The 27,066-nt window shown below is 42.5% G+C and overlaps 1 protein-coding gene across 6 annotated transcripts in view; it reads right to left on the bottom strand.

The window, feature by feature from the left end:
• Nucleotides 1-27,066, bottom strand: part of HTR4 (5-hydroxytryptamine receptor 4) — a 213,068-nt gene that overhangs the window by 143,014 nt on the left and 42,988 nt on the right. For 5 of the 6 annotated variants that reach the window (XR_005584171.1, XM_039486718.1, XM_039486716.1 and 2 more), the window contains exon 2: nt 26,673-26,790. The gene's annotated coding sequence lies outside the window, so the exon portion shown is untranslated. Of the gene's footprint in view, nt 1-17,185; nt 17,490-26,672; nt 26,791-27,066 lie in introns of those variants that run through there. The other variant, XR_005584172.1, reaches the window with a different exon arrangement.

Here is a 27,066-nt window from a genome sequence, read left to right as displayed (position 1 = left end):
GTAACTATGGGGGAACTTCTGCAAGAGACCAGTATCCAGAACAGCACACCTTGCTGTTTTTGCAGATGTTATTCTCCGTGTTCCCATGAAGTACAGTGTCATAGGTATTCTTTCACAGCAGGAAGTGTGCAGTTCACTAACTACAGATGCAAAGGAGATCTAGTCCACCTGGCATTTAGGTCATTTACGCAGGGCCGCCCAGACGGGGGGGGGCAAGTAGGGCAATTTGCCCCAGGCCCCAGGCCCCACAGGGACCCCCACGAGAGTTTTTGGGGCCCCTGGAGCAGGGTCCTTCACTCACTCTGGGGGCCCCAGAAAACTCTCGCGGGGCCTGGGCCCCCAGAGCTTCTTCCGCTCCGGGTCTTCGGCGGCAATTCGGCTGCGGGGGGGTCCTTCCTCCCCAGGACCCACCGCCAAAGTGCCGGGTCTTTGGCGGCAGGGGCCTCCAAGGGGGCAGCTCTAGGTATTTTGCCGCCCCAAGCATGGCAAGCAGGCTGCCTTCGGCGGCTTACCTGCGGGAGGTCCCTGGTCCCGCGGATTCGGCAGCACGCCTGCGGGAGGTCTGCCGAAGCTGCGGAACCAGTGGACCCTCCACAGGCATGCCGCCGAAGGCAACCTGCCTGCCGCCCTCGCCGTGACCGGCAGAGCGCCCCCCGTGGCTTGCCGCCCCAGGCACGCGCTTGGTGTGCTGGTGCCTGGAGCCGCCCCTGGGCCCCCTGCCGCCAAAGACCCCAGGCCCCCTGAATCCTCTGGGCGGCCCTGAATTTATGCCACCAGAACATTCCTGATGCTACCTTCTAGATCCTCTACACAGAAGAATTCAACAAATCCCTCCCAGCCTCTTTAGTTAACTAGCCAACCTTGTTTGCCTGTGACAAGCACATCTGTGATGATCCCTGGTAGTGTGTTGATGCAATTCTCCTGGTTTATGCTCTTCAGGTGTTTTGCAACAAAGCCACCAAAAGAGATAAGTGTCACAATTCTACCCCAGTTTGTTAGTCCATCATTGAAAACATGGGTTGCAACAGCAGTCACTGACTTTAGATCCTCCTCATTCTTGATGTCTAGCTTCCAAAGCATCCCTTGGAAGGCGATCTGGTGCTCCTCAATGAGGCCGTTGCCAACTGTTGCTGTCCCACCAGTTCAGTTAGCAATGGTTCAGTTACCTGGGGTAGATAAGGCCACACATGACTGCTCCCGTGACCAACTTGTTCCATTCTTACTTTCCTCTGCAAGTACATTTCCACTGGCCTCAAAGGAATATTGCATAAAACCGAATCTCAAAGCTGAATTCTGCATTAGACCTCTGTTTAATATTCCTTTTATAAAAACTAAGTCACAAGAATTTTCCTTCAGGGCAGATTGGCAGAGGCCTTGGAGGGTTTTTGCCTTTCTCTACAGCATGGGACATGGGTCACTTGCTGGAGGATTCTCTGCACCTTGAAGTCTTTAAACCATGATTTGAGGACTTCAATGGCTCAGACATAGGTTAGGGGTTTGTTGCGGGAGTGGGTGGGTGAGATTCTGTGCCCTGCGTTGTGCAGAAGGTCAGACTAGATGATCATAATGGTCCCTTCGGACCTTAAAGTCTATGACTCTAAGACTCTAAGATGTCTTTACCACTTACGGATGTCCTCTGAACTTAGCAAATTCCCCAATCTGGTATATTTTTCACATGCTTTATTTCTATAAATAAAGGCAGCAAGATAAATCCATAACTATGGCCCCAATCCTGTGAGTGGCTCTATAAGAACAACCCCTTTCACCATGCAAAATAACTGGCAGGATCAGGGTATCAATTTGTAGGCTGGGATCGAGTTGGCCAGAGGATGACAATTCCGTGTTGTGTCAACTTTTGAAGTTTCAAAATTTATTTTTGTTCCACATTGGAATGAAAAAGCAAAACCTCCCAAACATTTTTTATTTGTGTCAAAAGCCACTTGAAAAGGTCAGATTTTCAGTTCTCCCTCCCTATGTCTCATATCAGAAGTTACCAGAGAGTCCTTGACCTCAGAAAACCCTCTGGATGAAAACTTTGTTAAAACCTATATATCTCTGTGAAACATTTCAAGCTTTAGAGAAACAGCTTATTTCAATGAAAATATATTTTTGAAAATGTTCCCACCCACATCTAGCTGGGATGTTTAAAGGAGTAACTAATTTTCTTAGGGTTCTTTGAAAATCCCTGTCATAAATAAGAGACAAGGTGAGTGAGGTAATATCTTTTATTGGCCTGACTTCTGCTGGTGAAGGAGACAAGCTTTTGAGCAACAGAGTTCTTGTAGTTCAAAGTTTGTCTCTTTCACCAACAGAAGTTGGTCCAATAAAAGAAATTACTTCACCCACCTTGTCTCTCTAAAAGTCTGTGACCAACATGGCTACCACAACACTGTCATAAATGAATAATATTTTTATTTTAAAAGAATAATAATACAAAAAGAAGTCAATTGAAGAGGATTGCAAACCTGGCTGGAAAAAGCAAACAAGGCTGGGTAAATTAGTTTCACTTTTTACATGAAGTTCACACTGTCTTAATGTTAGCTGGAAATAGTTTTCCTATAGCATTGCAGAGTACAGCCACATTAATACATGGTATTGCTATAATTATAAAGAAATTAATGATTTTCAACACATGGTAAACAAAATGCAGCATGCTCCAGTGACTTTAATTGGTATGAATATTAATGTAATTTCTAATAGTATCAAAACTCCATCTTGAGTTAACAGAAATGAATATGCTTCTGTGATAAACAATTTGTGTGTTTGCTACAGGTGACTCAATGCAAAAAAAAATGGGACTAATTTCTAGAATCATGTCTTCAAAATACATTCTAAACTCTTCCAGGGCTAGGTTGGAGTTTAAGGCCAGAATAGACCAAAGATCATCTAGACTGACCTCCCGTTTATCACAGGTCACCCAGCACCCACACACTAAATCCAACAACTGAAATTAGACCTAGAATTAGGTTCTCTCTTGTTATGAATTTACAGAAAGCTTAACAGAGTGTCACTGCTATAGTGCTACAGTAATGATATACAGTTTCTTGGGATCAATGGAAAGAGAATGGGAGTTTAGATACATGCCCTGGAAATGACGCTGGACATTTCCTGTAGGTGCATGTTTAGAACACACCTCTGGCTCAGTACTGACTAAAGTAACTGAACAGTTCAATCTTTATGAGCCAAACCCTGAAGTTGCTACTAAGCAAAAACTTATACTGAAGTCAAAGGTGTTGCCTAAATAACTTCTAAGCGAGGAAATTTCAGGATTTGGCTTTTAGTGATGATCCAACTTCCCAACTGATCCTTCAAATGACACTTAAGATCAAGGTCCTGGTCATTTCTGCTCATTAAAGACTCCATGGCACATTTTGTAGGCATAGGAGCTCTGGTGTCCTAGCCAATTCACTTCTGCCTCCCTAAAATTTCACCCACCGTTTCAGTCCAAAATAATATCCTCCTTCCCTTCCACTCTTAAAGATGTGCGTGGATTGGCTGTTGTGATCTGCAGGTGGAAGCTGATGGAATGGTTCCTGCAGTCAAAGAAGGGAGAGGAGCCTCCTCTAGTTGGCCTCAGAGGATGTTAAATATGCCTAATGCCTCCTTCTGCCAAAAAGATAAAACAACTTTTCATCTTCAAAGAGCTTTGAATAACTCCACTATGTTCCAATAACCCATTTAGTTTGTAATACAAACTGAATTAACTGGTTATGGGGAAAAGTGCATGTAAATGGATCTGATACGAACTTTGTTTCAAATCAGCTCAGGTGCATTTTTACCCTTGTCAAGTTAATTCAGATTTGCATAACTGACAATTATGAAATAATCTAAATAACAAACAGAGCTGTCGGTAAATGGTAGTAATAACATGCCAACCCTTAGCCGTCACCCTTGAACATTAATTCTGCCTTAAAATGGCCCTTGAAAGTGTGGGGTCTTCTTCCCATTTTACAGAGGAGCAAACTGAGGCATAAAGTGGTAAAGTGACTTGTCATCTTAGTTCACACTGGGAGTCAGCGGTGGAGCCAGGAGCAGAACCCAAAATTCCTGAGTCCCAGCCCTGTTCTCTAAACCAGTGTATTCTGCAGAACTGATGTTAAAGTACCATCCAAGAACATCTCTCGTCCCACTGCTTTAGAATCATTACACATGCTGCCTTTATACGCCAGTGGAAGGTAAACGGAAGGGGGTGGTATCAGTATTTTAAAGGTCATTACTGACTTATTTTTACTGAAATCTCCAAAGAGAAAAATCTGAAAGGATTTACCTTTATTCTTTAGAACTTTCCCTCTGTCACAGACAAGGGGAGGAATCTGTTATTTTGCTACAGGGACAAAAAGTAGCTACTAAAAATAGCTTTAGTAGCAGGAAGTTACAGAATTGCTTCACTGTAATCTACACTGGTTACAATTCTAAATCAAAATGTACGTGTGGGTGCGTGTAAGGGATAAATCGTTACCTGTTTGTGATGCTCCTGCCCCTCAATGTCGCTTTGCTAGAGCAGCAACTAAGAAATTATTTGGGAATCGTTTTGAAACATGCAAAGCTCTCAGTTTCAGTACAATGAGAGTCTTCACAGATCTGTGATCTCTCAACATGACCAGACCACAATGAAGAAAATTCTCACCAGAGTAAATGATTCTTCAGTCCCAAATAGCTTGAGCCACATTTAAATTGTTCACAATGTTTGTAAAGTATATTTACTTATTTGTTTATTTGTATGACCATAGTACCTAGGATCTTCAATCATCGGCCCCCCATTGTGGAAGGTGCTGTACAAACAAATAGCCTTCCAAAGGGATCAGCGGGGGGCAAAAGACATATCTGGCTTCAAGACTAAGCTTGATCATTTTATGGAAGGAACGGTATAATGGGATAGCCTAATTTTGGCAATTAATTGATCTTTGACTATTAGCAGTAAATATGCCCAATGGCCTGTGATGGGACACTAGATAGGGTGGGATCTGAATTACTACAGAGAATTCTTTCCTGGGTGTCTGGCTGGTGAGTCTTGCCCACATGCTCAGGGTTTAGCTGATCACCATATTTGGGGTCAGGAAGCAATTTTCCTCCAGGGCTGATTGGCAGAGGCCCTGGAGGTCTTTCGCCTTCCTCTGCAGCGTGGGGCACGGGTCACTTGCTGGAGGATTCTCTGCACCTTGAAGTTGAGGACTTCAATAGCTCAGACATAGTCACGGTTTGTTACAGGAGTGGGTGGGTGAGATTCTGTGGCCTGTGTTGTGCAGGAGGTCTGACTAGAAGATCATCATGGTCCCTTCTGACCTTAAAGTCTATGAGTCTATGAGCTACTTCTGCCCTTTTTAGTTCTCGTTTGAATTTTAACTTCGGGCATTTGTAAACCCTTAAATATGCAAAGTCCATCCAAAATTGTTAACTGCTTGCAAAACCATACCTCCTACATGAAGATGATTTTCGGTCTGCAGTTTGTGGGGAGGAAAAAAGTGTCTGATGTTAAGGCCCAATCATACTTTTTTCAAAGAAAGCTTCAAATATTTAAAACTTATGATTTACAATAAGAAAAAGTCACACCTAGCAACTAATCTACCAAGATGGAGCTAGGAGCATAATTATCTTAATAAGTAAGCCATCAAAACCCAGGAGTTCTCCTGAAAATGAAAAATGGGCCTTAACTGTAGTGCTGCTATCCTGATAAATAAGATTCACATAAATAAAAGAATACAGCATTCCACTGAGTTGAAAACCAGACCTTTTTCCTGAGTAAACAGCACATTTTTCAGACATATTCTACAATGTTTATAATTGGATAATTCATCCAGTCAGGAAATATTTTTTTTTCCCCATCAAAAACTGATGAAAACACTGGGGTTTTTTTCCATCAAAAATTGTCTTCCACTTTTTGGGGTTTTTTGTAGAAAAACTAAAAACCAAAACTTTCACTTAAAGCAGAAAAAATGTAGAATTTCAATTGGCAGGATTTAAGTTCCTCAATGGCAATCTAATTTTTTTGGTGAAAGGGGAAGTTTTTGTTTAAAATGTCTGTTTCATCAAAAAAGTCATTTTCCATAAACAAAAGTTTTGATGGAAAGTTATTGACCAACTCTAATAGATCAGTGTATGCAGGTACACATGTGATAGAGACATGTACATTCATAGTACACCCACACCTTTAGTACTGCATGCAGTTCTGGCCACCGCATCTCAAAAAAGATATATTAGAATTGGAAAAGGTACAGCAAAGGGCAACAAAAACAGGTAGGGTTATGGAACAGCTTTCATATGAGGAGAGACAAAAAAGACTGGGACTGTCCAGCCTGGAAAAGAAATGATTAAGTAGAGAAATGATAGAGATCTATAAAATCATGAATGATGTGGAGAAAGTGAATAAGTAAGTGTTATTTACCCCTTCGCGTAACACAAGAACCAGAGGGTCACCCAATTAAACTAATAAGCAGTAGGTTTAAAACAAAGGAAAGGAAGTACTTCTTCATCCTACGCACAGTCATCCTGTGGAACTCGTGACCAGGGGATGTTGTGAAGTCAAAAAGTATAACTGGGTTCAAAAAAGAATTAGCTACTTTCATGGAGGATAGGTCCATCAATGGCTATTAGCCACAATGATGAGGGATACAACCCCATGCTCTGGATGTCCCTAAACCTCTGACTGCCAGATGCTGGGGCTGGATGACAGGGGATGGATCACTCAGTAATTGCCCTGTTTTGTTCATTCCTTCTGAAGCACCTGGCATCAGCCACTGTCAGAAGACAGGATGCTAGGCTAGCTGGACCACTGGTCTGACCCAGTATGGTCATTCTTATGTTCTTATCCATATGATAAATTGTGGAATTGTGTGAGAAATTAATTTGTCATATACCTTTTACAGTCTTACCCATGTTCTGCCCTCTAATCTATTCCCCCCCAAGACACATTCCGATATTCCTAACTTCTGAACACCTTGAAACAGTTTGTCTCCCTCTCCCCCATTTTAAATCCAACTTTCACAGAAATATGACCTTTCCCCCCATAGATGTGGAAACAGACAACATTCAGACCTGAACCAGTGACACGTTTCAGGTCCCATCTCTCTCAACTTTTCAGAGCTAGGAACATCATCAGTCTTAGAGCCCCAAAAAGGACAGATTAGCAACATTCTAATGGGTACAGCACTTCCAGCTAGCCCTGAAAGGTCCTGATGTTCAGGGCCTTAAAACAGAGACTTCATTAGTTATTTCAGGTCATTCTTTCTATTTCAGGCCAGCACATCCCTTGGCCCGCGCCTCTTCCCGCAGCCCCCATTGGCCTGGAGCAGCAAACCATGGCCAGTGGGAGCTGCGATCGGCCAAACCTGTGGACGCGGCAGGTAAACAAACCAGCCCGGCCCACCTGGGGGCTTACCCTGGTGGGCCGCAGGCCAAAGGTTGCCAATCCCTGCTTTACAGGTTTCTAAAATAGGACTAGTTATCATTTTTCTCTCCCTCTTAGTCCAATGCGGTTGGCTCATTGCATCTAGAGACTCTTCAGGGATATGAAAAGAGCATCAATAATATTTTTTAAAATTCTTCCAAACAGTTTTACTGTAAAACATACAACACACATAGAATACAATGTGGTGTGGTATTAAAGGGTTTAATTGATGCTCATTTAGGATGACCTGTATGACTTGCTCTGTCACTCATGGATAATGCATCCTTTCCAACTTGTGCCGCTCATATACCACACACCCCATCATGTATCCTGCTATGTACAGAAAGTATCTCTTCTGTTGTCCCTTACAGAGATTCCCTTGCTGGCATGATACAGCTCTGTGGGTTCCTGTAGCCTTGCCAAAGTAGCTTCTTCTTCCAAATGTTTAATTTATAATGGATCATGAGCAGTGTTTCTGCATTACAGAATCTGCTCCCGCTGCCAACAGAAATGGTTATGGAAGCCAAGATCACCTCCTGCCTTCTCTCATGAAGCCAAAATTCTATTCACCTCGAGCTATCAGTGAACAAGCCATGCTTAACCTGATCCAGGAAGAATGCCTCTTTTCCAGATCCTGACTCCAGTTCCACCAGGTCTGCATGCCCGCCTCTTTCAGATATCTTGCTGCTGGTTTGCACTGGGTCAGGGCTGGGATGCATCTCTTCCACCTGTTGGGTACTCCTGTCTAAATGAGTCTTGTTTTATTTCTGATGGGGGACTTCCAGACTGTCAGAAACTGTAATGAAACAGTAAAGACCCACTCATCTGAGTGATCCACTTAAAGACAACAGCTAAGGAATCATCTTTCCTACTGCCCTGGGCCAATGCTCAGGAAAATGTTACTCCTAAGCATCTGCCACCTAGGGGTTAAAGTAAGGAGGAGTGCAGTTCTCCTCTCTGGATCTAGCCACTAAGTACATAGCGAGAACTCTCCCGGCTGGGCTTGTGAGGTGAGAGCTCCTCCTCCTGTTTTAATCTACATTAACTACTGCTGCCACCTAAGACCACAAAGTAAATGCTTTGTCCCTAACCCTCACAGGCTGCAATTTGGCAGTGATTTGGGAGGAAAAGCCAAGTGTCAAGTGTGGGCAAGAATACATTGGAGACAGCGTTGAGGTCACCAGAACCCACTCAGCTGGCCAAAGCAAGACCTACTGCTGAGTCAATCATCTGTCTCACCCATTCAGCACCCCACCCCACTTCACCCCCTCCCTCTCCAATGCAATTTGCATCAGCCCCTTTGGGAGAAGGGTGCAGAGAGAAGTCCAAGAGGGGAAATATTTGGAAAAATAAATATATCTTCCCTAACAAACAGCCAATTTACAAGAAACCACAGGAAAGCTTTATTCAGAGCCCTTAAGAAATACAAACTATCTTCTCAAAGACTGTAAAACAGAGCGAGAGAGAGAGAGCGAGTCCTGCCCAAGCCAATCATGTTTGTCAGGAGTGCTTCTTACCTCTCCCCACCAAAGTTACTTAGTTTGCTGCAACAACCCTGGCTGCTCCTACCAATAACTGCCCTTGGTAGCATGGCTCTGCCCGGCAGAGAGCAAAATGTCCTACCCACCACACACAACAGTAATAGCTGAGCCAATCCTGCCAGATATTTCTCTTGAGAGCTGCTGATTAAGTGAGACACTGCTACATTCGGGATCCAATTTCCTTCCATCCCACTCAAGCGCTTCTAATTCCACATTCTGTCACTCCCGAGATGCTGACAACAGAAGCGTTGAATCATGTTACTGAAAACTTACACCTGAGTTTCCTGCTTGCTGGACTATGCACTTTGATCATTTCAGACACGTTAAAGAGAGCAGGCTTTCACGCTGAGTGAAAAGTATCAAAACTCATTTTCATTTGAACTAGAGATGGGCTGCAGCTGCAACATTCAGAGACAGATCTGGATTTTAACATCCCTCTCTCCCCCTAAAAGATTAATTCAAGGGGAGCTAGAGATGGAGGGTGGTCTTGTGGTTAAGGCACTTAATCTCTCCGGGAATCAGTGGAAATAAAGACAATAACCCTCCTTCTCCGCACCTTTTCTCTGCCTTGTCTATTTCAATTGTAAGCTCTTTCGGGCTGAGATTGTTGCTTTACTATGTGTTTGTACAGCACCTGTCACAATGGAGCCCCAATCCCTCGCTGAAGCCCCTAGAGTCACTGTACCACAAATAACAAACATTAATAATGTTTGGATCTGGGGTTTTGGTTCAGCTCCCTAATCAATGTAGAGGCCAGCTGCAAAACTAAAGGTGGGACTGAACCAGAAGTCCTATGTCCCCATCCTCACCACACTCAGGGCTAGTCTACCCGAGAAGCGCTAGAGTGGTGCAGCTGCATGTGGTGATGATGCTCTATGCCAACGGGCGAGAGCTCTCCTGCTGAGGCAGCGCTGTTCACACCAGCGCTTAGGTTGGTGTAACTGATGTCGCTTAGTATGCGGGGTGGCTTTTTCACACACATAACCTGTAGTGTAGACAAGCCCAAAGTGTTTGGGGGGGGGGATTTTAGTTCAAGTCCATCTCTAGCTCTAACAGAGAAGCAGAAGGTGGGGATGACTGAGGCATGTGAATAACCTCACAACCCTCTCCCCCATCTTCCCATTACAGGAGACTGAAGCTGTGGGGTAAGGCTCACCTGACCCACTCCCTTATGATCTTTCTTTTGAAACATCCCCACTAAATTATTTTTCACTTTAAAAAACAAAACACCTAAGTTCTACCTGTGATCACAAAAAAAAAAAATAGATAGCCCATAGCAACAAGTGAATGGATGCACCCTTAGCATCCTGTTTTCTCGGGCCAATTCCCCCAGCACAGAGCAAATAGGGCAAGAATTCCGAGACTGTATGCTAGACACATAAGAAGCATCTTACAGGCTGACGTAAGCTTGGAATTATTACTGCACTGCTGTGCTGTCAACTGCCAAATCTCAGCACGTCATCAGTTGAAGCCTTTCTACAGGCATATTCAAATTCTCATACTCGGTAGCAGAAATCTTTGCTTTTTGTTTGTGTGCACAGATCTAGAGATTTAATATGTGCTAATGAAATTATAACACTTAGAATAAATATTTCCCTCAATTTCATGATTTTATCCTTTAAAATCATGAATTTGAGAGAGATGTTTATTTTGGAGTTTTCATTAGGGATGATAGGATAAAAACCTCAAACTCTCCCTGCATTTTCAGCCAGACCTGGGATTCTTCTTCATTTCCTGTGCTGAACTCTTGTTTATTATAACGTTGCTATGCACTGTTAAAGAGCTGCTGTGTTTCACCTCAGAGGTGTCTGCATTCCATTGACACATGACAGGATCCCTGTGTGTGTATCATCCTAAGTTTGTTAAAGAGCTTTGGATGGAAAACAACTCTATACGTGTAATGTGGTTAATTGTTATTATTACTTATGATATTCCAAAATCCACCACTATTACTGTTTGAAAATTATTATTAAACAGGAGTCATACTGCTCTAGCTTATCTGTGGATCATAGAATCATATATCAGAGGGGTAGCCGTGTTAGTCTGGATCTGTAAAAGCAACAAAGAATCCTGTGGCACCTTATAGACTAACAGACGTTTTGCAGCATGAGCTTTCGTGGGTGAATACCCACTTCTTCAGATGCAAGCCTTGCATCTGAAGAAGTGGGTATTCACCCACGAAAGCTCATGCTGCAAAACGTCTGTTAGTCTATAAGGTGCCACAGGATTCTTTGTTGCTTTCATAGAATCATAGACTTTAAAGTCAGAAGGGACCATTATGATCATCTAGTCCGACCTCCTGCACAACACAGGCCACAGAATCTCATCCACCCACTCCTGTAACAAACCCCTAACCTATACCTGAGCCACTGAAGTCCTCGAATCATGGTTTAAAGACTTCAAGGTGCAGAGAATTCTCCAGCAAGTGACCCATGCCCCACGCTACAGAGGAAGGCAAAAAAAAAAAAACCCAGGGCCTCTGCCAATCTGCCCTGGATGAAAATTCGTTCCCAACCCAAAATATGGCGATCAGCTAAACCCTGAGCATGTGGGCAACACTCATCAGCCAGACACCCAGGAAAGAATTCTCTGTAGTAACTCAGATGCCATCTAACATCCCATCACAGGCCACTGGGCATATTTACCGCTAATAGTCAAAGATCAATTAATTGCCAGAATTAGGCTATCCCATCACACCATCCCCTCCATAAACTTATCAAGCTTAGTCTTGAAGCCAGATATGTCTTTTGCCTCCACTACTCCCCTTGGCAGACTGTTCCAGAACTTCACTCCTCTGATGGTTAAAAACCTTCATCTAATTTCAAGCCTAAACTTCCCGATGGCCAATTTATATCCATTTGTTCTTGTGTCCTCATTGGTACTGATCTTAAATAATTCCTCTCCCTCCCTGGTATTTATCCCTCTGATGTATTTAGAGAGGGCAATCATATCGCCCCTCAGCCTTCTTTTGGTTAGGCGAAACAAGCCGAGCTCTTTGAGTCTCCTTTCATAAGACAGGTTTTCCATTCCTCGGATCATCCTAGTAGCCCTTCTCTGTACTTGTTTCACTTTGAATTCATCTTTCTTAAACATGGGAGACCAGAACTGCACACATTATTCCAGATGAGGTCTCATCAGCGCCTTGTATAACGGTACTAACACCTCCTTATCTCTACTGGAAATACCTCGTCTGATGCATCCCAAGACCGCATTAGCTTTTTTCACGGCCATATCACAGGATGCAGGAAAGGTAGATGCTGGATATCTTTCCAGGGATCATATCAAGATCCAACTGCCAGACTGAGCTTGTGAATATTTTAGAAAGATCAAGATGTTAGAGGCTTAACTAGTGAAGGGAGGAAAGAAGAGAATGTTGAGAGCAATGAAAGTGTGTGTGATGATAACAGAGACATAGATGGGCATTCTACTAAATTCTTTTGTTTCCACTCATGCAGTTCAAGACTATTACTGTTCCCTTATCAGCAACAAGGATTAAAAGGAACATTACAATGCAGCTTTCCAATGAGTCTGCCTTTGCTGGAAAGTCATAAGGAAACTTCAGAGCTACTGTATGGCATTTTGGTTCACTGACATTTGTCATAAACTTTATTGGTAGTTTATTGTAAATTTCCCTTCCTTAGTATAACCAGAGTAACTGGATGGCATTGCAAGGTGAATTGCAAGAACATCCATGCAGATAAACATGTTCAACAAATCAAACAAAAGATAGGTAGTAACTGCAGTCAATTACATGTATTTCATTGTTTAGCTGGAAAAGAAAACACCTACTGCAGAAATGTGGAATGAACGAATTAAGAGAAATGGAAACATTCACTAGTTTAAAAATCTAATGGCAGGTATTGAAGGAAAGATGGAGCAAATGAGACGGGCTGAGTAAAACAAATGACTGATAGCACTTTTATTATATCAGTACCACATGTATATGTACTATAACCCAAATCTTATTGCAGTTCAATGCAGCTGTATGTTGTTATCTTGTATAGCTGAGAACCTTGCTATTATCAATTACCTGTAATAAATTATTATTTGGTAAAACATATATTTAAAATGAACTTTACTCAGAGACAGCCTTGTGCCAGAGGTTAGTATTGCAAAAGACATTCTTGGCCAAATGCTGCTCCCCCCGGCACAGATGTGAAGATGGAGTAAAAAAATTGCCTCCAGATTTATACCAGTATAATCTGGTCCATTGTCTATAAAGCAACAACACTTCTTACTAGTCAACGCTGGCTAGAGAAGAGAGGGAGCAAGCCGGGGAATCACTCACTTAGACTGAAGCAAGCATCCGTCCTGTCATGGGAACACAAATATGTTGTTCTAAGTGTCACGAGTGATAAGTCCAACAATTGCCACACTTGAAAGAACAGTTAATGAAAATGTTACCCTAGAGCCCAGAGTCACCCACAGTCCTGCCATTTTAAAATGTATTATTACTGTTATTATTACTAGTCTCCCTTCCGACTGTGCAAGCAGTACCTGTCTCCTTTCCTTTTCTGATATAGATTGATTCACACTGTGTCAAAAGCCCCCTTCATAGCTCTGCCTCACCAGTGCCAGAAAGGGGAACAAAGAGTCAAGGTAGATCAGCAATCCTGAAGAAGTCCTGATTTCACTTTCCACAGGAGCACAGACTTCACTGCAGAGCACATGACTTAGTTCAGTGGTTCTCAAACTTGTTCTGCTACTTCTGCGGGGAAAGCCCCTGGTGGGCTGGGCCGGTTTGTGTACCTGCCGCGTCTGCAGGTTCGGCCGATCGTGGCTCCCAGTGGCCACAGTGGCAGCTCCCGCTTCCAGCAGCTCCCATTAGCCTGGAGCAGCAAACCGCGGCCACTGGGAGCCGTGATCGGCTGAACCTGCGGACACGCCAAGTACACAAACTGGCCCAGCCCGCCAGGGGTTTTCCCTGCAGGAACAGCGGAACAAGTTTGGGAACCACTGGCTTAGTTCATGTTTGCACTTTCCCTCCTATTAGCACCATCACCAGTTTCTCGCCATATTCTTTACTCGTAATACTGGGTGCAAACTCCTTTCCATCAAGATGCCATGCATGACTGCAATTTTGTAGTGCTGTAATAATGTTAACCTGGCTCCTTTGTCATCATTATTATTTGTTATTTGCATTACCATAGCATTTAGGGGCTCTAAACATAAAGCAGGACCCCATTGTGCTACCCGTTGTACAAACACAGAACATTTCTATCATTGTCCCAAGCTAGATTAGGAGCTTGGCAACCAAAAGCAGGAAATAAAACTCAAGACCTTTGGCTTGATTCCGTGAGGTGTGATTCATCTTCTGTGAGGTTCTTGAGTTCACTGAGTTGAGTGGGAAATGACAATACTTAGCTTCTCATAGGACCAGGCCCTTGGAAATATCTTACAACAACTCATTATGAGAAATGACTTCAGTGGAACTAAACTGAATTACACCTGTTGAGGTTCTGACTCTATAGCTTTAAAAAAGAACATTGGCAATAATTTAAGCTCAAAGTTTGAACTGTTTAAAATTCATTTGCAATCTTCTTGTAGCTGTGTTGGGGCCAGGATATTAGAGAGACAAGGTGGGTGAAGTATTGTCTTTTATTGAACCATCATTTGTTGGTGAAAGAGACAAACTTTCATTCTTCTAGTCTGTGTAAGTGCGAAACCTTGCCTCTTTCACCAACAGAAGTTGGTCCAAAAGATATTACCTCACTCACTTTGTATTTCTAAAATGCATTTATTAATTTTGGATGACCAAACTGATAATTGTGTGTGTTGGGGGCATGATTGGATGGACAGCTTTGCAGCAGGAGTTATCTTACAGATGCTTTTCCTAAGAATTCTTCTGACACCACTATTATTGAACTGTAAAACTGCATGACCTCAATGCTAAATATTCTGCATCTTCACTGAGTTTTTCTTTTTTGAATGGATCTTAGCATTCAGTTGAGATAAATCCCCAAAGCTCTGAGCCATGGTACATGCAACTAACCAAACAGACTCACACTTGTGCACTTCTTCACCCTCCATTAAAAAATGACAGATTCTTCAGACAGAAAATTAGGTGAGCATAATCTTACAAACCTATTCTGTTTGTAGTTCACTTTATATAAACTAAAAGGGCATGGGGAGGATTAGCTGATCAGGAAGCTAAAATGATCATGAACCCCAATCAGAGCATGTCTTTCTCCAGAGCTATAACAAATAAAGAGAAAAATACACAGATGTCTGTGGCAGATAAAAAATGTGTAAGCAGAAAAACTGTGGGGTACTTTTTATGAAACTTATACTTTATCATATACTTCTCTGATCCTCTCTGAGAACAGAGATCCTTCCAAATGTTTTCATAGCAAGGACTGTTGTTCAGTCATTGTAAATACTAATAATTTGGAGGATAAATGGCTATGGGAAAGCCTTGGTGTTATCTGCCCATGATCAGAGAACAACCACCATACTACACAATATTTCCTAAGGGGAAGCTGTTAAGATGGCATCACGGGCTCAATACCCAGCCCCTAATGTGGCCACTTTGTACTGGTCTGGCATCCAGGAAACTGCCCTACAAAGATTCCACTGATGCAGTGTCACAGGGTGAGTGGGCCATTTAAGAGACTGGGGCTCATCTGTACCATGTTCCAGGCTCAGCTCACCTTCCCAGGTGAAGGGAATAAATCCCAAGGTCATAGGGTAGAAGATTGTGAGAGCCAGGCTTGGTGGGATTTAAAGTGTAGCCTGAGTTCAGGGAGCAAGAGATGAGGAGGGAGTAGAGGGGCTCTCCTTAGCTCCTGGGCAGAGGGTCTGGGAGTGCAGTCCTGCAGAGAGCAGGCTATAACCCAGTCTGTCAGAGGAAAGCTCCAGCCAAAGGGAGTAAAGAGACTTTTCTTAATTCCCAGGCAAAGGGCCTGGGGACAGGGACTGAGACCTGCAGGGAGCAGATAGGTTCCTGAAGGGGACTCTGGGTCAGGGGAAAGGGCCAGATTTATATGCTGAGCTCTTACAGTGAAGCATTAAAACTCAAACCCTGAAGAACAAGGACTGAAATCCCATGGCTGCTAAGTGTGAGGCACTGGCCAGAGAGTGAGTCCACTGGCTTATATATGGGCCATTCCTCTGATGGTGTAAAACCGGTGCAGCCAGCTCTGTGCTGCCTACTCCTCCCGCTCTCTGTAGCAGTGGAGAGCCACAGGTCGGAGGCATAGCCGGTGGCAGGAAGACTGGAGCTCATGGAGCTCTACCTGACCCTCAGCCAGCACTGTAGTTCCCGCAGGACCACTGCGGCTAACATAGCTTAGAGACCCTTCAATCTCCAAAGGACTCAAGGTCAGGGAAGGCAGATTGTGCATTAGAGTCATCTTCCCCCGGCCAAGCCAATTCTTTTAGACTATTCAAAGGGTATGTCTACACTATGGGATTATTCCGATTTTACAGAAACCAATTTTAGGAAACAGATTGTATAAAGTCGAGTGCACACCGCCACACTAAGCACATTAATTCGGTGGTGTGCGTCATGTACCGAGGCTAGCATCGATTTCGGAGCATTGCACTGTGGGTAGTTATTCTAAACTACCCACAGTGAAGTTATTCTAAAAATCCAATGTACCTTTCACTCACAAAGGACCAATCCTTCAGCTCTTTCCTGGGATGGGTAAACTGCAGGAATCAGCCTTTACCATATGACGTGATTTACAAATAATCATGAGTTCAGGAAACAGATGGCATTCAGATAGCTCTCTCTAAATAAAGGCTGTCTTTTGCAAACCTTCACTCCCTTGAGTGGCCCTTAATCATGCAAATAGATCCATTCAATGAACTGAGGCTAGGTGGATGACTCAAGTCTTGTGAAGTTAGTATTAACTTATTAGTTTTGTTTCATCTTGGCTTTATTGCTGTTCAAACTGGTTAAAAGGTTGTATAACACCTAGTTCTTTTAATCCATTGATTTCAAAGCTCTTCACAAGGATGAGTCAGTATCATTTTCCAGCTGGGGAAACTGAGGCTCAGAGAAGGAAGCCATATGCCCAAGATCACACAGTATATCCAGGGCAGAGCCAGAAAGAAAAACTCTGGATTCCTGACTCTCATTCCAGGGCTCTCTCCAGTGGGCCACAATGCCTCTCCTTGCTGAAATTAATGGGAGATGCACCCATATATATTTTGCATGGATGGCTAATCATTTGAAATAGCAGTCTAGGCAATGGTTATATTTGGCCACAGGAATTAAATATCTGGCAGGTAAAAATGCAGCATGGTGTATTCTCAGTTTATTTCAATGAACGACATTTATTTCTCTGCTCTTAGACAGTACATGCACAGGAATGTGCATTTCCACAAAGGCGAGTTTTTCAAATCTAGCTGCAAGGCTAGCTCAGCACAGGATACTAATAACTCCTGGAAAATGACCTTAGTTGGTGCATCAATCTCAGTTATTTTTTTCAGTGCTTAGACTTTGTATTACACGCCTCATTCTGTTGCCCCCTGAGTGACCATCTGCAGCAGGTGAGGTGACAGCATCTCTTTGTGTGTTGTTGATGCATTGGGTTGCTAATTGTCTGTTTATTTTACATCTGCAGGGCGAGACACAGGGAAAACAATTAATTGAAAATTCAACAGGATTAAACATCAAAGGTCTAATAGTAATAAAAATGTCCAAGCCAGTCAGAACACAGCCAAAGTCCCAATGAAATGCAAACAGATTGGGAACATGTGATTACATCACAACTGGAACAGCAGGTGTAAAGTTTCTATTGCTACACGTAATGAGAGATGTGCTTGGGAAAGTGTTTCTAGGTGTAATCTAGAGATATACTCCTCAGGAGAGATATCATATCTTCATTCCCATTGGAAAGTGCAATATAGACCCACAGTGTTATATGCAGGTTATTACTACGATTATTCATTGTAATTATGATGATGATGACGACATCACAGAACTGGAAGCCAAGGACTCCTGTGCTTCTAATCCAAGCTCTGGCAAGGACTTCCTGTTTGGTCTTGAGCAGGCCACTTTGTGTCTCTTTTTCAGTCTCCCTGGCTAAAATAGGGATATTTGTACCTGCCTACCTCATAAGAGGTGGGGAAGGTTAATTCATTGTCCATAGACCTCTGTGAAGATGAACTGCTCTCTAGGGATGCTGATACATAGTCAAAATCCTTGAAGATTTGAATGGAATTTGAAGCAACAAATTAGTCTTGGTAACAGGGTTTGGATAATAAAGGGAATTTTCAGGATTCATGTCTGTGAGCGGTTTCCATAATGGGCTTTGGGCTGCAAGAGGGATTTTATTGGGGGGAGATATGAGAGGCTGGGTTCAGAGGTTCCTGCAGTTTTTTCTGCCTTGACACCAATAAATCTGATCCAAGGGACATAGATTTAACTACACTGTGAGGGTGCAGAGTCTGAGGCTCCATTCCATTCCATTCCCTCACCCTTTCCATGCATGTATTAGGTAGATTTGCAAGGACAACTGTGCAAACTGCCCTCTTCCAGCTCCCCTGCCCTCAAATGCCATCGCTGGTGACATTACTATGGCCATGTTCTTTGAAAGCACTGACATCAATTGTGTGTGTGTTGGGTTTGCCAATGCTGACTGTGCAGAGCAGCACCTAGACCACACTGATGGAGATTCCCATTAGAGAGAAAAAGGAGGGGTGAGGTAATATCTGTTGGTGAGAGAGACAAGCTTTCAAGCCACACAGCGCTCTTCCTCAGGTCTGGGAAATGTACTCCAAGTGGCACAGCTAAATGCAAGGTGGAACAGATTATTTATAGCACATATTCTAAGAGACCATTCAAGGTAGAGTGACTCCCATTGGCAGACATCAGAGGGACTGCCAAAACCTTAGTTATTGGGTGCACAAAGCTGGGCCAACTGGACTGTAGGGCCAGTTTTTAATCATACCGAATAACACAGAGAAATATCTGAGTGACTGTGAGAACAGTTTGCATAGCAGACAAACAGAGACATTGCGCAAAAATATTTCTAAGCCTCATCAGGTTTCTGCTGAACTTGGCCAGGGGAAGAGTCAAGATCTGTGAATATTGATGACATGCTAGAACAGCATGTCAGATTGAGGTATGTTGGCTAAACTGGAAGGTCCAGGACTGGAAGGGCAGGATTCAGAAGCATTGGTAGAGCTCTGTGGGGATCTGAGGCTAGGACGACATAAGTTTTTACATGTCAGAATTGAGTGATCTATCCAGAGCAAGATGGATGGAATTTACCCAGTAGTTACTCAGCTGCCTCTACCCAGAGCTATCAATCCTTCATTTTCTTAAACATAGAAATTCACTCTCTAAAAGGAAAAATACAACAACAATGCTTGAACACGTAGCTGATGTTGATATCAAGCATCTTTCCTTTAGTGATAAAGTACTGAAATCTCAGAGCCCATCTAGCTAAGATTTTCAGCCATTCTCAACAGAACTATGGAAAGATAATTCGCACAATAGCAGCTACAGCGACAAAAAACCCAACAACCCACAGATGTAAAATATACACCTATGCATGAGAAATACAACTTTATTATTTTCCCCATTGTAATGAAGGAGGAAGAAGGATACTCCTTTGTAATCAGTGAGATTTGAAGCTCTTTTCAAAGGTGCTTTATTCTCTTTAGAAAGCACTTTGGAGACTGTGTTCAAGATTTCACGCAAGTAATGGAGAACCAAGTGCCACTTCAAAACCTTAACTGCCAGAATAAATAAGGAAAAGAAAAGGAGCTTGCATGTCCCCAAACACTTCTCACTGTGTCTGATATTTGCTCCTCCACTTGCCCTCAATATTTGATGACTTACCCACGCCATCAGTAAGAGGTAACCAACAGAAACTGAGTCACTAATTATAGCACGACCTGTTGCTAATTGCTGTTTGACTAGCCCCGCTGTTGCTCTGTATTATGCTGAATAAATAGTATCCACTCTTCTCTTGGCAATGTTTACAGATTGTAATTTCCCACTCTGCCGAGCCTCGATGCTGTAAACAATCTCCCATTAAAATCAACAGCCTGCTGTCCAGCAAACATTGCTCAGTCCAAGCCACGCTGGGTGCGGGAACTTTGTGTTACCTATAAATAGCAACTGATGTATAAATATGCTAAGTGAATGTGACCACCACCTTCTTGGCCGGCACATGGGGGAATGAACCTGGCTTCTCCAGTGCTAAACACATGAGCTGCTACAGCTAAAGAGCCAAAGTTCTCTAGCAGGATGATATAACTACTCACATCCTCTGTGGTGGAGCACAGCAAGGGTCCTGTAACACACACTCACCCATGGGTTGCATAAACATAAACAGATAAATAATTATAGTCATTTGGAAGTTGCAACTACTTGTTATCTTGTGTCAGCATAGAGAGCCAGGTCTTCCTCAGCTGGTGCTTCACTGTGGATTGATGCCAATGTACACCAGCTAAGGATTGGCCAAAAAGTGCTCCTTAACAGAGAATTGCCCAATTCTACCTATCTAAGGTACTTATATGGCTCCTATTACTGTAATAATCTTCAATGTGCGTATCTTCACAACACCCCTGTGTGGTAGGAAAGTGCTATTATCCCCATTTTACAGATGGGGGAGACTGAGGCACACAGTAACTAAGTACATTAATCCTTCAAAGGGCATTAACCTAAAGCAAACTAATTTGGCCACTTTACTTCTGAAGAAGAGCAACTGACTAAGGGGTTAATGCACTTTAACTTTACACCTTCAGTTCATTCATCTTAACATTCCTGAACATCCCTGTTCAGAGAAGCCCTGCATGACAAAGGCAGCCGAGAGCAAAAAAAAGACTCTCCTGAGGTAGCTGAATGCCTGCTTACCCGGAACTATTTGGCTGACACTAACAACTTGGAGGGAAGAGTGATTGTACTGATATTTGGTTTTGCAATAAAAGCTATCAACCTCCATTTTCTGTCTTAAAATACACAAAATAGCTGCACTTAGAACATAATTTCTTCTTACCAAACTGTTGAAAACGAGAGCTGAGTGAATACTGCCCAAAAATTCTACAAACATGCACTCACATTTTTAAACAAATGCTCTTTGACTGCGTTCATGCTCCTTTTGGGCTCACATGCCGGGAATATTCTAGCAACCCAGTTTATTGTCAGGAAAGTTCATGGAAACTGCAAATTTCAGTGAATATTGGACAATATGCATAGAAAGCAAATTTGAATTGTGACTATGTACGCTGGACATCTGATTCTCAGGGTTAAACTCATCCAAGCAGGAAAAAAACAAATAGCCTATGACCTGCACTTCATATCGAACTTACCAGTGAAGCATAGAATTTCAATTACCAAAATGTTGTAGTGAATGGTCTATAGATAAGGAATTATTAGAGAAAAATATTCCATGGATAACAATTATAAAGGATCTGGAGCGTTCTACTAGGGGAAAGAAAAACAGAAGATGGCAAGTTTCCCTTACAGGGACTTTAAGTGGAATTCACACCTTGTTCCAAATGCCTGCAGTACATTCCGGCCTGATAATTGTCTCCATGGTTCAGTTCCGGATCAAACAAAGCAGCAGCTTCATAAGTAGTTTCTGTGTGCAAGTTACACATTATGAATAGGGCTTGATTCACTACTGCTCTGCATCTTGTGTAGTTATTTACACAAGTGCAAAGTGGGTTTAAAATACTACTATGTGGTTTGGTGTCATTTTGCACTCCTTTTGCAGATGTTGTGAATTAAGACACAATGTCTAGGGTAGGAGAGAACTGGGCCCACAGGAAACCAATACTACTTGAGACTGCCTTAAAAAGCTTTTATATGGGTGTTTGAAAAAAAAATGTCATTTCATTGCTAATGAAACAATCAGTTTTTACTGATATTTATGCAGTCAGCAGTGAAGTAAACCAATAAAAATCCATTTTTGAACGAGCCGAAAGGCACAAAAGTTGCCTAAAAATAAACACAAACCAAAAACCAGAAGCCTTCTCCATGGCCCAGTATGCATGTCCTACTCCCAAACTAGGGGAGCGTTTAATGGGCCACATTGCAACTGGCTAGACATGGCCTAGTAGTAATTCAAGTAATATCTCTTGTTCACTTACCTTAGTTAAAAAAGAACAAAATCCACTGAAACCTCCAAATTGTAATATATGAAATCTTGTATTCCTGTTACTCTCTCCTTTTCTTCCCCCAATTCCACCCCTAATTATATTTAGGGTTACCAGATAGCAACTGTGAAAAAACAGGACATGGGTGGAGAGTAATAGGTACCTATATAAAAAAACAGTCCCAAAGAATGGGACTGTCTCTTTAAAAACGGGACATCTGGTCACCCTAATTATATTCAACATCAATCTGCCGCATCTTGTCCCTATTTAGATTGTGGGCAGGGCCTGCCTTTTATTTGTACTTGTGGCACCTTAAAGACTAACAAATGTATTGTAGCATGAGCTTTCATGGCTGCTACTCTGAAACCTTTTATTTGTGTTTCTGTGTTTGTACAACACTAGCACAATGGGTTGTGGTCTAGGACTCTACTCTCATGCAAATACTAAATAAATACTAATGGAATGAACTGGCTATTGTTTATATCTATCTGTATCTATGCACTACTCTTCTCTGAGGGTTAGATGTGTCAAAGGCCCTATGCCACTAACAGCTAATGGAGATTCTTGTTAAGCAGTGGGGACTGAGAAAGAAGGTAAATTAATTATCTATGACCAACACTGCAGATGTTTTGAGGGATGTGTGTGTAGGGTGGTAACATGGTTGGTAATTTCTCTCTGACTTTCATCGCTTCTCTCAATTCTGGACCGAGATGCAGTACTCCTAGAAAGCAAACAGCCCCTACCTGGGATGGGATCCCATCCAGGAGGAAGCATTAGGATTACCAGACCCTGAGATAATTCAGTATAAAAGATAACAAGGGGGGGGGGGGGAAGAGAACTTGCAGAAACATTCATGCTATAAATACCTTAATGATTAAAGGGACTTGAGATAAGGAAACAAAAACCCATTTACTGGGACAGAAAAGGCTTGATGTCTGCATTTTGCCTTTTCTGAGAACTGCCCATATGAGCGAGTGTGACGAGAAACAATCTGCTGCTTGTTTTAATGTCCGAACAGATTTCAGTGCAAAATGTTCCCCAAACAAACCATCCTGCAGGTCCAGGTTCTCTCCAGAAATTGTTTGGGGTTTTTTTAGGATTAATTCTCCAACTTCCTTGAAGCTTCATTCATAATTTGTTTGCTTGAAGTCACCTTTGCAATCCCATTTTTAGAGGATGTGTTCACAACAGTATTTCTAATGCAGCAGTCATCATTGTATCTAGGTGCCTGATGATGAAATGGTGGCTGTAAATTCAATCTGGTTCCTTAGATTTGGGACAAGCACACCCTTCAAACTAGAAGTGATAAAAATTGCATCATTGTTGAAAGTTGCATGGCTAATACCATGAGGGATATTTTTACAAGTTCTCTCTAAAGACTCTGAGATTTTAGGCTTCTTCCTGCAAGATGCTGGGCACCTTAAAATTCCCACTGCAATCAATGAGAAAAGAGGGTGCTCAGCACTGGCTGAGATACTTTTCACCGTGGGTAGGGAAGTAAGTCAGAAAGAGGCTCCGTTCACAAGACAGCATTATGAAAGTCAAGAGGAGAATAACCAGAATGCATAGAGTTCCACCTGATCTTAGGCCAACTGAATGACTCTAATTGACATAACCCTCTGGCTGTTCTAATGTATATCAGAGATCAAAGCAGACCAGGCTAGCAAGGGTGTGGAAATGTGGCATAACTGTACCTCTTCTCAGCCCTCAGATGGGGCCAGATCTCAGATGTACCTGAGGATGGAGCTTGTTAATCCTCCTTTTCCTGTTGCAGTTTCCGTAGTATAGACAGTGGAAACCTCTTTCCATGTGTTTAGCTAAAATAAACTAGAGGAAGTTATGATGCTCAAATGGAAGGATGAGCTACAGTAAAAAATAACCTCTTACATGTAAGCAAATGCAAGTAAAGTAATACCTACACCCTGAGTATTATTTCTGTGCTTTGTTTCTTTATCTTCTTTATCATATTCTAAAATTATCTAATTTAGGTTGAAAGCTCTTCAGAGCAGGGACTATGTCTTTTTTTTCACCCAATCACTCTGAAGCGCATTGCAAAGCTATTTATAATCAAAGTATTTTGGTTCTGAACCTGCCTTTGAAATCAGCCTTGATTTCTTTTGAGGACCCTAGAGTCAGCCACAGCAAATACGGTGTCTCAGTTACAGGGCCAGCTGCACCTCTGTCCCCTTTGTGTTCTCTCTGAAGGCACCCCCTCATGTGTCACCCCTTTACTTATCATCGGGTGGAATTCCACCAGTCTCCTGCTCTTAGCGCTGGACTGCGGCCGGCACCCTGGGCTCCAGCACCCCGTTGATCAATCGTGTTTACCCCACAGGTCCAAGAGAATTCAGATTACAGTGATTCTTCCCTTTGGGAGCCTGCAAGCAGTGTTGTGCAGTGACCAGACAGCCTTCTTGAAATCAAAGTACTGTTCATTTTAGCAGTAAGAAAAAGCATTAGAGAAAGAGGATTTTAAAATAACATGCAGGCTACACTCATGTCTATGTTACCTAAAGCCCTGCCATTCCCTGGTGGCAATCTAGACAGGGCAAACTTTTTCCATACACCTCAGCAGGTGACTACATCTTAGTCCAATTCCCCCAAATATCTCCCAATCTCTTGAGAGAGAGTCCCTTTTAATACAGCCAGAGTTCCACTGTTCTTGTGAGCTCCTGGGCTTCGGCCTTGCTCATCAAAACTAGTTCTCTAAGTTGACTGGAGTCAGGAAGTAGAGAATTTTCAAAGCTCATAGTTCAGACATTGTCTCTTAACTCTTACGTGTTTACTGAGGGGTGACTTGTCTTGAGACAGTCAGAGATTCCAAGGCCAGAAGGGGTCATCTGATCATCTAGTCTGTCCTCCTGCCTAACACAGGACATGAAACATCTCCAAAATAATTCCTAGAGTGTGTCTTTAATAAAGTACCCAATCTTGACTTAAAAAATTGTCAATGATCAGCCATCACCCTTGGTAAATTGTTCCAATGGTTAATTACTTTCATTGTTAAAAATGTATGCCTGATTTCCAGTCCGAATTTAGCTTCAACTTCCAACCATTGGATCAGATTATACTTGTCTCTGCAAGACTGAACAGCCCATTATTGAATCAAACTGTAATCAAGGAACCTCTTAACCTTCTCTTTGTTAAGCTAAATAGATTGAGCTCCTTGAGTCTATCATTGTAAGGCAGGTTCTCTTTTTGTAATTAGAGTTTTTTAATTTAAGTAATTTAATTTAATTAATAATTTGTAAATTATGGTTTTTCTCTGAACGCTCTTCAATTTATCAACATCCTTCTGGAATTGTGGACACCAGAAGTGGATACAGTATTCCAGTAGTGGTCGCACTGGTGCCATATACAGAGGGTAAAATAACTTCTCTCCGGCTACCTGAGGTTCCCCTGTTGTAGACAGCCAAGGATCAGGTTAGCCCTTTTAGCCACAGTGTCATACTGGGAGCTCATGTTCAGCTAATTATCCACTCTGACCCCAAAATCTTTTCCAGTCACTTCTTCTCAGGATATGGTTCTCCATACTATAAGGGGGAAGGAAGGGGGAAGGAATAGCTCAGTGCCTTGAGCACTGGCCTGCTAAACCCAGGGTTGTGAGTTCAATCCTTGAGGGGGCCACTTGGGGATCTGGGGCAAAATCAGTACTTGGCTCTGCTAGTGAAGGCAGGGGGCTAGACTTGATGACCTTTCAGGGTCCCTTCCAGCTCTATGAGATAGGTATATCTCTATTTTTTTAAGTGAGTATGGCCTGCATTCATTGTTCCTTGACATATTCACTTACATTTAGCTACATTCAAACATAGAGATTGTTTGCTTTTGTCCGGTTTACCAAGCAATCGAGAGCTCTCTTTCAGTGACCAGTCCTCTTCATTATTTACCAGTCCCCCAACTTTTGTGTCATCTGCAAACTTTATCAGTGAGGATTTTGTGTTTTCTTCCCAGTCATTAATAAAAATGTTAAATAGCACAGAGCCAAGAACCAATCCCTGATGAACCTCACTAGAAACACACCTGTTCAATGATGATTCCCCATTTACAATTACATTTTGATAACTTATCGGTCAGCTATTTAATGTGCGCCGTGTTAATTTTATATCATTCTGGGTTTTTTTAAACACAAAGTCATACAGTTCCAAGCCAAAAATGGCTTACAGAAGTCTATTACATCAACACTATCATCCTTATCAACCAAACTTGTAATCTCATTTAAAAAAAAAAAAAGATATTCTTTCCCTTCCTGCTATTTTTCCCTGAAAAATCCTTCCTATTAAACTAAATCAACATGTTTACACAGAAAACATATATAACCAATAACCAGGTCAACATAGAGAGTGTTAATGTTATTACAGAACAGCTCGAGCACCGTTAAATATGTCACTGAAACAAATTAAGGTTAAGAGTCAACCCTCCTTTCTCCATTAGTTGGGAAATTCTCAGTTAAGATGCCCAAAGGAAAATTTTATTCTGCCCCTCCTATTCCCAATCCCTCCAATCCTGGGGCCAAAGGCACAAGGTGGCCAAGCAGTCATTTCCATCTGAAGGCTGTTTAGTGGCCTTAATTAAGTCAGTTTGTCTCAGTCTGATGCCATTAAAAAGATATTTCTGTCCCCCAAGATCACAAATGGACTACATATTCTTGGGGGCAGTTTTAGAAGAAAGATTAAGGGAGCTTGACTCACCCTCTCAGCTGGCATCTCTTGGTCAATGCTGGGATACCTTGGTGGAGGGTTTGGTGGTAGAGTCGTCCATTGCCTGTACTCTGTACCCACACTATTTTCAGGACTTCTGGACTCATAGCTAGAAATAGGGAGAAAAGACGCTTCACTTGCAAAGCACAAAACAAGTAATGAATTAGTATCAGGCCAGAAGGCCCGGACAGGCTGCTGTGTGCAGCACAGGCAGTTCTTTAGCTTTCTTCTCTAATGAAACTAAAAGCCCAACTATATTAGCATAATCTAGATAGTCCATAGAAATCTGGCACTTGAACCACACAAGAGGACCAAGGACTTCACATACACTGAAACTATCTGGCAAATAGTTGCAGCCAGAAGGTAAATTCTCTTTCACAGCTTG

The sequence above is a fragment of the Mauremys reevesii genome, linkage group 8 (assembly GCF_016161935.1).
Source record: "Mauremys reevesii isolate NIE-2019 linkage group 8, ASM1616193v1, whole genome shotgun sequence".
Taxonomy (NCBI): domain Eukaryota; kingdom Metazoa; phylum Chordata; order Testudines; family Geoemydidae; genus Mauremys; species Mauremys reevesii.
The sequence above is the reverse complement of the archived record's forward strand: the minus strand, read 5'-3'. Positions and strand labels throughout refer to the sequence as shown.